Raw genomic sequence first — 13,489 nt, forward strand, 5'->3', positions numbered from 1 at the left:
CTCTCAGCTGCTCGTATTCGTACATGGTACATATGAGTAGACGCAATTATTTGTTCGTTTATGTAGATACATAAATATTAAATAATTGATGTGAATGTTTGTAGTTTACAGTCTCTCGCGCGCACATAGGCGTATAAGTAAATGCATCTGTGTGTGACATCTCTCTGGGCTGTCTTATATATGTGTATACTTGATTTGATTATTAACGTAAATACTGCTTGGGATGGCCTTAGCATCGCCTTAGTGATGGGATAACTTAGTGATGCTAATATCCGTGACAATACGATAACTTGAGCAAAAATCGATATATCTTTAATAAACTCAGTTCTCGTACTTATCTGAACTCACTTTGTATTGGTGTAAAAAATGGACGAAATCCGACTATGACCACGCCCACTTTTTCGATATCGAAAGTTACGAAAAATTAAAAAAATGCCATAATTCTATACCAAATGCGAAAAATGGATGAAACATGGTAATTGGATTGTTTTATTGACGCAAAATATAACTTTAGAAAAAAAAACTTTGTAAAATGGGTGTGACACCTACCATATTACGTAAAAGTAAATGAAAAAGTTCTGCAGGGCGAAATCAAGGGCTTTGAATCTTGGCAGGAATACCGTTCGTGGCATTACATATATAAATTAATTAGCAGTACCTACAGATGATGTTCTGGGTCACCCTGGTCCACATTTTGGTCGATATCTCGAAAACGCCTTCACATATACAACTGCCATCACTCCCTTTAAAAACCCGCATTAATACCTTTAATTTGATACCCATATCGTACAAACACGTTATAGAGTCACCCCTGGTCAACCTTTATGGCGATATCCCTAAATGGCGTTCACCTATAGAACTATTACCCACTCCCTCTTAAAATACTCTTTAATACCTTCCATTTGATACACATGTCATACAAACACTTTCCAGGGTTACCCTAGGTTCATTTTCCTACATGGTGATTTTCCCTTATTTTGTCTCCATAGCTCTCAACTGAGTATGTAATGTTCGGTTACACCCGAACTTAGCCTTCTTTACTTGGTTCTCAATAGTTTTGTTTTTACCTCGATTCCATGGGACCACAAATATCAGCATGTACAATTTGCAGAACGTCGTCGCTTTTCTGGAATTTGGATGGGAACGGCAATCTTGTTTGTTTTCCCTCGCAACATATCACGCATGAACTTTTCTTGATGTCATTAGTAAATGTGCAATCTACACCATCAACAACTCCATTTTTCATTTTGTTCAAGTCAGAACTGTTAATATGTCCTAAACGTCTGTGCGCGCCCGCTAATGTTGTAGCTGCTAAAACAGAACATTGTTTTAACACTAATTTATAAACCCCATTAACCAAGTCCGCCTTCCGGCAAGAACATTTTTTTGGTTGCGAATGTAGCAGTGGTTGGCTTCAAAATATACTTCATTTCCACTTTCGATCAGGGCATGTACAGACAATAAGTTCGTCGTTAAATTTGGCACGCACAGCACATTTTTTTACTGTGATATCGTAATTATAACCAGTGACAATATTACATGTCAGGGGAATTATTAACGTTTTCAATCCCATGCCGATTTGCTGTGTGAACTAGCGCCGGAGTACGCGTACCATTCATTTCTGTCGTAACTACCACTCAGAAACACGGCACTGAACACATTGTTTATTTTTCAATAGAGGACACTGATTCCTGTGATGACCAGCTTGCTTACATTTATAACAAGTAATATTATTTTGTGCGCTGTATTGCATTTTATTTGACATTCCCTATGTATCCTTGCTATTGTTTTTCGCGTATTTTTTTTGTTCCTTATTCGCAACAAATGCAGCATTACCAGGCTCATTGTCGAATTTAGAAAATATATTGTCCACTAACTTCAATTTGATGACCTCAGCAGTTATACTGATTCCAGAGTGTTCGATTGCCATTATCATTGGCGAAAAATTCTCTGGCAAAACAGGTAAAAGTAAAGAACATACCCATTCGTGGGTGATCTGAAAACCTGTACAATTCAACCTCTGCGCTGTTTCAAATACTTGGATATGTATGTTATCATTGAATTACATTTTTCTAGGCGTAACGAAATTAAGTGCCGCAGCAATGTTATTTTTTTCGAAAAACCTGAGTCTTCAAACATTGCTTTCAGCTTTGCCCATAACTCTCGGTTAGTTGCCTTAATATGCTCGTACAAACTTAGGTCTATGGTCAATACTAGCTTTGCCTTAGTTTTTGCATCCTCCTCAACTTTTTTCTCTTTTTCGGAATTAGTTTTGATGTAGTGAACCTTTTTTCCAGTACCAACATATTTTCAGCCGCAAAACACCATTCATCGTAGTTTTCTCTGCCTTTCAATTTCGGCAAATTTTGTATATAACTGCCCTGCCAACCAAAACTGCGTCAAAAACTGGATAATGACTGAGTAAGAAAGTGGATAAAAAAATGGATAATTTTGTATAGGCGGTGTGCGGATTTTATCCATTTTCCCCTTGAGCGAGTGTACGTGTAATCGCGCATCCTTCTCGCACTTATACCAAAGTGCCATAAGGAAAAATGTATAGTTGCTCCTCTCTAACTGAAAATTTCCCATAACACAGGGTTGTATTTTTGTAGGGATGCCATATCGGAAAAATTTTATATCTAAAAATGCCCAAAACTTTTACCAAAATAGCCAAAAAATACCTAAAAAGAACTTCAAAATAACCAAAAAATCTCTAAACTTTTTTAATTTTTTATGAAAACGTTTATTTAATAATATAAAAATTCATTTACAATTGTTTTAAAGGCCGTTTTATCATAAAATGTTAAGAATACATCTGTTAAAAGGACTTTTTACATTAAATTTGTCTTCATTGCACATAAATTTTAAGATAAAACGGTCTTAAAGTTATTAAATAATATAAATATAAATTAAATGTAATCACAACTTTTTTTAAGTATTTACTAAACTATAATATTTTTTATATAAATTTAAAAATAAATACAAATAACATTGAAATAAAGTAATTTTGAATAACAGCCTAATATTCGAATTTTTGACATTAAAATGACATTTGTTTATTTATCAAAGTAACTAATTCGATAATTGATAAAGTATCAAAGCTGATTAGGTCGAGCTTTCAAAAGGGCAATTCCATTAAAAACCAATCAATCGATAAGCTAAATTTTTCAAATCAATTAAAATTAAGGATTATTATGATAAGTATCTTTTTAATTCTATTATTTAATAAACGAACTATTACCTTTTTGATCACTCGATTTAATAAACTTTGATATTTATCAGAGAGCCAGTCAGTTATTTTTAACAAATGAATGAAAAATACTTGTCTATCTTTGCAAACAAATTTATTACTACAGGGGCGTTTTTCTAAAATATACAAAATTTTGGGATAAAACTTTTTGATTCTATTGACAGTACTATCAGTAGTACAATAATTTAATTATATTTCTTTTGGTATATGCTTAAACTTGAAACAAAAAACATGCACTTTTCTTACAACTGTACAAAATTTTACCAAGTTTTCCATAGGTATATACATGTATCTTTTATTTTCCAAAAATTTTTTAAAATCGGATATAGATTTAAACTATAGTAGTACCGAAAGAAAAGTAATCAAATTACCTTTCTTTTGATATATACTAGAATTTATTACTCATTTATAATGAGTGAAAAATATTCACTTTTGTTACAACTTTATAAAATTTCTCAACATTTTTACTAGTTACATATATGTGTATCTAAATTTGAAAAAATTTTCAGAAATCGTTTATCAATTTTAACGATAGTAGTACCGAAAGAAAAGTAATCAAATTACCTTTCTTTTGATATATACTAGCATTTATTACTCGTTTACAATGAGTGAAAAATAGTCACTTTCGTTACAACTTTATACAATTTCTTAACATTATTTCTAGCTATATAAATTTAACTAATATGAAAAAAAAAATATTTTCTCCATTCCCCGCAGATCCATATCAGCGTGAGTGGTTGTCATGCTGTTCCTTATGCTCCCAAAGATATATTTGCTACTGGAAAAATAGAAAAAATAAGAGACAAAATTAGTTATTGATTCAACATAACTTCAGAGACGGGCTTTATTTACCTTTTCCAAAGTCCTGCTTACTGAAGCTATGGTTGCATCCTGTGAATAAAGCAGGTTGAAGTATTTTATTTTTAAGAAGAAGAAAAGAAAATTAAAAGTCAAAATTAGAAATCAATTCAACAAAATTGTCTAAATCTGGATCTTCCCTTTTTTAGATTTCGGGTTAAGGAAAGACACTATTGCTGAGGTGAATATTTGCATTGCTGAAATAAAATTAAAAGCCAAAATTAATTATTGATTCAACACAATTTTTAAAAACTTGATCTTCCCTTTTTTAGAGCTCGGGTTAAACAATAGCTTTTTGAATTTTGCCAGTCAATTGCTGAGAAAAAAAAATAAAATTCTAAGTTTGTAATAAAATTCAACATAATTTTTTAAGAAGACATCATCTTCCCATTTTGAAAAGCAAAAAGAATTAAACAATTAATTTAGAAAATTCTAGTTCCAAAGTAGAATATACATATACATAATTTTACAAATAAATTAGAACTTTTTAAAATAACTATTATATATATATTTTTTTTTGTTAATTCATATAATATTTATTTTATTAAAAATATATTAATACTAATTGTATACAAAGAAATAAATAATAAAAACAATGCAGGTTATTATATACAAAATGGAAAAGGAAACGGAAAGACTTAAATAGTAAAACGAAATGGTGAAATATATCTACAAACTACTATTCACAATGGCAAACTTAACTATATATAACCTATGCAAATTTATAAAATAAATTATGTAATAACGGAATTAAAATAAATCTAAGGCCTACAGGTATAGAATAATACTTAAGGACTAAATTTTCTTTGTTTATAATATGTATGTCCTCATCTATAAGTTGAGCAACTAAAATACCTAATCCAGATGAGGACACAAGGGGCTCTATAAAAACGTTTCCAAAATTTATTAAAACTCGAACTACGAGACTATTTTCGTTTTGCTGGTTAACAATCTTTATAGAACCCAATGTTCTACTTAAGAAGAAACTATCCTTATCCTTCTTAAAATTTATAATAAAATTATCATTTTTAAAAATTTTACTACAATCCGTAAAATTTCTTCTTTCTTCTATTCTCAAAAAAATTGCTGCAGTATCTTAGATGGATTGTGAATAAGTTTTTTAATGTATTGCATATAATTCTCAAATTTATATGCTGAAAAAGAATCTAACGGACCAAATTGTTTTACGCAATCGCTTAAATGAAAAAGGCCGTGGACATTGAAACTAATTAAATTCGCGCCAAAATAATTACTAAATAATTTAACAAACTCTTTTATTCGCAACATTAGATTCTACTTTACAAGACTTCTCACAGGAAAGAAGTTGAACAGCACAATGCAACAAAAGAAAGTGATAATAAAGGTTATCCGGTATGCAGTCTTTCAAAACGAAAATGCCAGAATACAATAAAAACTGCCAGTATTCTGTCGATTTCCAATTGCTTAATTCGTCTAGATCACGGCTTCGTCTAGAAAACTCAGAGGGAACGTAATTATTCAGAAAAATCAATTTTTCGTTCATTCTCGTTACGTTCCCTCTTTTAATAAGCAAATGGAGTAGTTTTTTTGTTACTCCTAAGTCCACTAAATGCATGGGTTCTAAGGGAAATTGAGAAACCATGCCAATTTTTACTGATTCTAGCAAAACCTCCCTCTGCTTATGGAATGACAAATCTAGCCTATTTTTAAATGAATCATCTGTTCTTAGCTCGCCCACTTCTTGGGATTGGAACACCCGATCTAAATGTTGCCCCATTTGCAAACATTTCGGGCAGCTATTTTTTGCTGCATGACCCTTTACCCCAGTTATAAATGCCCGAGCTGGTGAATCGCAAGTAAATAACCTAACACTAAATTCCTTTAACAATTGTGTAGATCCCACTTTTACCCTATTCTGAGCTAAAGTGCCTACCTCCTCGCAAAATTCTTTTAAAAAATCATTTACATCTGGGGGCTTACTCATCCCTGAATAACAAGCTATCATAAATTGTTGCGAATTGGGGAAATCTACAACGTGACCCAAAATTGGCCATAATACCCTGTTAGAACTTTTGAAAACTTTAAGCCCATCTATTCCCACGTCTATTGAAATTCGCTCTAAACTGTGGAGAAAATAAAATTCTTTAAAGTAAAAATTATATTCAATCCCAAAATACAATCCCTCTGAAAAAGGCCTAATACTTACTAGTTCCCTGCTTGTGCCCAGAACTGTTCTGGCGTCCACTGGCAATCCCTTAAGTCCTGCTCCTTCCAAAGAGTGCAAAAGATCAGAGAGACTACTCTGTGATGTTTTATTTCTAAATGCCCAACCTTTCAACACTGAACGTACCCTTCCCGTCATGTCCGTGGGTCCTACCTCGTCTACACTCTCATCTAGTTCATTATCTTCAAATAAGTAACTCTCATATTCACTATCGCTATCATATTCACTATCGCTGTCATAACAGGAAGGAAGTTCCCCACTTGTACTTGTTGATGGTACATCATCACTATCTAAAGAAACCACCCCACACTAGTTGATGGTACTTCAGCTCTATCTAAAGAAATTGCCCCCCTGCTAGTTGATGCTATATTATCTATATCTTGATATGATTCATTTAATTTCCTAAATTTTTCTTTCAATTCCTCAAAATATGCCTTTTCTTTGCTCATTAAATTTGAGAACGTTCTCTTGTTCATCGTTACAATATAAATAATAATAATAATAAAAACAATAATAATAATATTTATGATGATGGTGTTGATGATGATGATAATTATATGAAATTTTGTAGGTGTTATCCTGTTTTGTTGTGCTATTCTGCAGTGTGTTCTCCAAAAGAACTGGAAATAAAAAGTTAAAAAAAAAAAATGTTAAAAACTAATATATCAACATACATAAATATTTTTATACCGAACGGATCCCGAAAACTATACAGAAATGATTCCGTAAAAGTCCTGAAACGACCCTGACATAGTCCAGGAAAAGTCCCAAAATAACCTCGACGGTATCCGAAAACCATCCAGAAATGATGCCGGAAGCGACCCAAAATGACCCCGAAAAAGTCCCGTAATGATCCCGGGAACCACTAAGAATTTATCTACCAAAGGTACTCAAATTATCCCGAAAATACCCCGACGGGATGCCGGACGGATCCCGAAACCCATCCAGAAATGATGCCGGAAGGGTCCCCAAATGATCGCGAAATAGTCCCAAAATTATCCCGGAAGTCCCGAAATGACCCCGGCGGGATCCCGAAAACCATCCAGAAATGATCCCGGAAGGGATATATGCATGCATATATATATTTTATGATTACACCATAAAATCTTCCTGAACTTTGTCAGGGGCCTTGCACTGAACCCGTTTTAACATGCACTATGATGCATATATGTGCAGGCGCATGCATATATATTTTATGATAACACCATAAAATCTTCCTGGACTTTGTCAGGAGCCTTGCACTGAACCCGTTTTGACATACACTATGATGCATATATGTACAGGTGCATGCATATATATATTTTATGATAACATCACGAAATCTTCATGAACTTGGTCAGGGGCCTAGCACTGAACCCGTTTTGACATACACTATGATGCATATATGTACAGGTGCATGCATATATATATTTTATGATAACATTATGAAATCTTCATGAACTTGGTCAGGGGGCCTAGCACTGAACCCGTTTTGACATACACTATGATGCATATATGTACAGGTGCATGCATATATATATTTTATGATAACATCATGAAATCTTCATGAACTTGGTCAGGGGCCTAGCACTAAACCCGTTTTGACATACACTATGATGCATATATGTACAGGTGCATGCATATTCATATTTTATGATAACATCATGAAATCATAATGAACTTGGTCAGGGGCCTAGCTCTGAACCCGTTTTGACATACACTATGATGCATATATGTACAGGTGCATGCATATATATATATTTTATGATAACATCATGAAATCTTCCTGAACTTTTTCAGGGGCCTTGCACTTCACTTGTTTTGGCATCAGCGCAGTTGCACCGCTATATTATGTTGGACACCATAATATATAAATTTAGGATAATAATACACATTTTTTTGGATTACTTACTGTATGGCGTCGATGAAAACGGCAGTTCTTAGAAATATGGTCGTCCGTTCCACTATTGTTTTATGAAAAGCAATTCACCGTTTGTTCATTTTTTTTGATATTTTTCACAATTAAAACTCAAATAATTAATAATTTCAAGCAAAATTGCAAAAATTTCGCTTGAATTTTTGACGTCAAATAATTTTTGTTTATTTCCCATTTTTGGGTTTTTTGTAAACAAGAAACTCACGTCGTTTCATTCGCACTCATTATGTTTATGGGACATTTTTTCCACCCTGAAAAATATCCCAAAAACTTGAATTCCTTGACACAAAAATTTTCGATGGTTTTGGAATTTCAGGGGAAAGTGGTTAAAAGTGGGTAGTCATGGTTGGCAGGGTGGTAGCCATTGTTTGGTGAAGCAAAGTTAAAGTGTAACTAATTTTTTATTTTTTTTTATTTATTTAAGTAAAAAAGAACGTGAGGCCCATAACCTATTAATTAGAACACGTGAATCTTCGTTGACAGTCGTACTTCAAGTGACTTTTTATTAATTACTTACTTACATAATTGGCGCTTAACCGTCTAAACGGTTATAGCCGTCCAACAAGGTGCGCCAGTCGCTCCTTCGCTCCGCCAAGCGGCGCCAATTGGTCACACCGAGGGAGTTTAAATCGTTTTCCACCTGGTCCTTCCAACGGAGTGGGGGCCGCCCTCTACCTCTGCTTCCATATGCGTGTTCCGATATAAACACTTTCTTGGCCGGAGCATCATCTTTCATTCGCATAACATGGCCTAGCCAGCGCAGCCGCTGCGTTTTAATTCGCTGGACAGTGTTGATGTCTGCGTATGGCTCGTACAGCTCATCATTAAACTTTTTCGGTACTCGCCATCGCCAACGCGTAGAGGTCCATAAATCTTTCGAAGAACTTTTCTCTCGAACACTCCCAAAGCCGCTTCATCTGCCGTTGTCATGGTCCATGCTTCTGCCCCATATAGCAGGACTGGTACGATAAGTGACTTGTAGATTATGATTTTCGTTCGCTGAGAGAGGACTTTACTTTTCAATTGCCTACCTAGTCCAAAGTAGCATTTATTGGCAAGATTGATTCTTCGCTGAATTTCAGTGCTATATATATAGACGTTTGATTATTTAAAGCTGCAGACATTGGTGCTTTATCGGCAACCGTATCGGTAACTTTACAACAGCTGATTCGACCAACCTTATCGGAAACAATGCAATCGATTATTGGTGCCACTAAGGTCATAACCGTATCGTAGCCAACCAATTGGTTTTTGGTTTACCGTCGTAACGATAAACAGCTGATTACGTTAAGGATACAACTACAGCGATACGACATACGGCACCAATGACTCCAGATATTTCCAGATTTAAAAATAAATTAACACGTATGCATATAAGGAAATGGAGAAAGAGAAATAAGAACACAGCCGTATGAGCCAAAAAAGCACAAGCATCACTGAGGATATCCACAAACAGGCGTCGGACCTCTATGCCAGGAATTACCCGGTAAATCCATTACTTAATGAAAAATACCCAGAACTAGCAGAAGAGGAACCCACTCTCCCTAGGAAAACGCGCGTCACTCTAGCTCAACTGCGATCTGGGTACTGTAGCAGGTTATATTTTTACCTATCCAGAATCAACCCCGACATACAAAATGTATGTCCTGCTTGCAATGTCTCCCCACATGACACCAACCATCTCTTCAATTGTAATGTGGAACCAACGCCTCTAACACCCCTCTCACTATGGTCCACCGCTGTTGAAACAGCAAGTTGGATGGGGCGAAGCACTGCTACAACAACAACAACAACATGAACTTTGCAGCACTCTGTTACTGAAATTATTGGGCAGTGAGACCCACCTTTTAAGAAATTAGTTGGTTTCTTTATCTTTTGCTCAAATACAACTTTATTGAACAACTTCCAATAATTTTTATCCAGAACTTAATAAAAGATTTTGTTTTTCAATTTTAAAAAAATATGTAAATTTTACGATGACCTTTTTAAGGACCCAGTTAAATTTGCACCCTATATATATGTATATTAATTCTAAATCATGAGCATTCCAGTATTATATTTTAAAAGAACCGATACGTCGATCGGGTTTGGTGGAGATTGTTAACAGTTAGTAGCTATAAGATACTATTTTTATCATAAGTGGGCGGCGCCACGCTCCTTCGTAAAACCATGTCTGTCCAAGCTTTTTGCATATACACACCCTTATAAACCAAATCTTACTTGTTTCCTTCAGTTTTTGTTAAAAAAAAATTTTTGTTGCGTTTTTCTAAAATTTTTCTACTTTTACGACATATTGTGAACCACCCTGTGCAATTATCATTTAGGATATGTTTAAGTATTGAATGGTTCAAAAATTATGATTTTTACAAAGAAAAATCTCAAAGTCCGTCGCTAAGGCTAAATCTCCATCGCCTAAAAACGCTTAATGCGTTTTGGCTAACTTCGCGACTCCAGTGGAAAATAATCTCCTGAAATATCCGGTTACTGTTAATTTTTTAGCACATTTTATCGATGAAGAAGTGAGTGAATGATGAATGAGCAAATGAATAAGATAACGTAATCAGCTGTTTTTGGCAGACCAATTATGCTAAAACTGCGATTCTGACGTACCTGCCATTTCTTAAAATCGCTTATTTTAACTAAAAAAGTTGGCGACGAAATAAAGTCGTTGATAAAATAATGGTTTGAAGAAAAATATTCGAAATTCATATAGTTTCTATTATGTAAAATACCCAGCAAAAATCTAGTGACCGTGAAAAAGCCTCTTGGGGCTTCGATAGCTCTCTAGTAAGTTCCCAAGGGGTTTTTTGCGCTCGTTGAAAAAAGAGAAAAAAAGGAAAAGAACACACAGCAGATTAAATTCTTGAATTTAACAATTTAATAATTTGATTTCAAAGCTAATTCACAATGTGTATTTCACTTACTGTATTTAGGCTAAGTTATATAAAAGAAATGAAAATCTTACCTATAACAGTGCTGATGGCTGCAGTTGTCACGGAGGTTTCCAAAAAAGAAGTGAAAGAGATTCTTTCTTATAAAACGTGTTCACCCCTCAATTCCGCCGAAAGCGGTTTTGAAGAGTGATTGAACGAAAGTAAGTTAAATTGGAAAGTCGCGCACCAACACATACACATACGCCTGCACGGACATATGTAGTCGTTGGTGTTAGTGCGCGAAAGTAGAGATAGAAGCAAACACAGATAGTTCACATTAGGCTGGGTCACCATTGGCCGTGCTCATCCTTGGGTTTAGCTTGATGGCCTAAACATGCCGGCCCCCCTTGCTAGAAGCAACATCGGTAGATTCCTGCGGCCATCTTCCCTGATCAACTTAATACTAACTAAAATATAAATGAACAAAATTCATGAATGTTCCCAATAAGGGCATCAGCATGGCGGTTTCCTGCTTGACACGGTAATTGAGGTTTCGGTTCCACCCGTAAATCGTGGAGCTGTAGTAAGGAAAGAATAAACGTTAGGAAATAGTACGTGGTTGAGTTCAATTTTTGCACCTCTTCTCACACGGATGGCCCATGAAGCTAGTTCGAGGGTGGTGAGGAAGATTTAGGAGCGGCATGCCCCAGGCAAGAGCCAGCCAAATATGCTGGTCTGTGCTAAAAAAGGGCCAAACTTAGATGGCAATGTGCCCGGCAATATCAGCTCCAGATATGTATCGGCTCCCAACACGAATCGAACCGGACTTGACACAAAAAATGTTGGATCGGCGAGCAGCATATGGGTATACGGTGTCGCGACCTAGGGGTCGACATTCACGCTTGGGCTCACACTGGAGTAGTTGGGAACGATCGTAGCGTGGATCGTTAGCCTACGGTTCTGCCCATGTTTACCCTTATTCGCAAGAGGCACCCTCGTTGTGATCCGTAGTTTTCCTCGTCGAGGTGTAACTCTCGAGCCAGGTCGCGTGAAATTATCGAAGTTGGGGCGCACGCGTCGATGAGTGCGCGTATCAGGTGCAACCGCCCTCGCGCCTCGATTTTGATCACAGCAGTTGGCGGTATTGATGTAAAGGGCTGAAGTGCTACGATCTCCCGCGTGAATTGCCCCGTTCTGAAGGCAGCCGGCAGTTGTCGATAGTGTCGTTCCAGCCGGCCCTGAGAACCTGTTCTCTCCAACTCGTATCCTTGACGGGGGCGGAAAATCCGGGACATGTTGACGCCGGTTCGGGCTGCGGAAAGTCCATGATTCCGCTATTCCCTTGTGACGATCTGATCCCGGCTTCCTCGCTCTTTGATGACGTTGGTGTGTAGTTGATGGGCGGAAAGTCCGTGATTCCGCTCCATCTTTGCCGCGTTCGTGTGCGAGTGGGGGCCGGAACTTCCTTGGTTCCACATTCCTACTGGTGGCCGGGCGGAAAGGCCGTGATTCTGCTCCGGCTTTGTTCAACTCTCCTTCTTCTAGTTCGCGTGGCCCACTGTCAGTTCCTATTTCCTATGCTTGAAGAGGCAGGATGTGTTCGTCTTCGCTATCCATTTGAACGCTCCGTGGTCTGTTATCAACTTCCTGGGGCTCCGGATTGTCGAAGCTCTGGTGCAGCGTGGTGTGATGGTCCCCTTGGCACTAGTGACAACGTCCCTTGCTTGTGCAGTCGGCGGTGCGGTGTGCTACTTATAGGCATTTGCCGTCCCAATGCGGCTTCCGTTTGCCTTTCCTCGGGCGACTTGGCTCGGTAGACCGGGCATAACCGGATCGGATGTCGCTTGTCGCACAGGTGGCATGGTTTCGGGTACCGCTGGGTCATGCGTTCCGCCCTCCTGCGTAGAGTTGTATACCGGGTCATGCTGGACCTGAAAAGGGTAATTGTCATTGGTCAGGGTTTAGAATTTGAGCGGATTTCATCATGCTTGAGGGGAGTTGGGTGTCGAGAAGATATTTGCAGATAAAAGGTTGGCATCAATCTACAATTACTTAGGCATTTAGCTACACAAGTGCCTTTATTTTGTGTTTTTTTTTTTTTTTAATCACAAATTCTATACACAACTCGATTTTGATGTAAATTATCTTTATGTCCACCTGATTTGTTTGAAATGGCAATTACTTCTCTATGACGGTGCGCTTCGTGTGCGATCTGACCGATTTGGCTTTAAGTGTAGCCACGCGGTAAGCTTTTGGCCGCTTGTCAGTATTTTGCCGACAGATGGCGCATGGGGACAACTTTTCTGAAACGTATTCGGTTGGCTAATTAATCATTTTAAAGCAGCACTCGAGGATGCCGAACGTGCCAAAGAAAACAGGGGTACGTTTTA

General features: G+C 36.8%; 1 pseudogene; it reads right to left on the bottom strand.

Moving 5' to 3' along the window:
• Positions 1–5,182: 5,182 nt before the first annotated feature.
• LOC137237828 (uncharacterized) lies at positions 5,183–10,843 on the bottom strand (annotated as a pseudogene).
• Positions 10,844–13,489: the final 2,646 nt, after the last annotated feature.

Source organism: Eurosta solidaginis, chromosome 1 (genome assembly GCF_040869045.1).
Source record: "Eurosta solidaginis isolate ZX-2024a chromosome 1, ASM4086904v1, whole genome shotgun sequence".
Taxonomy (NCBI): domain Eukaryota; kingdom Metazoa; phylum Arthropoda; class Insecta; order Diptera; family Tephritidae; genus Eurosta; species Eurosta solidaginis.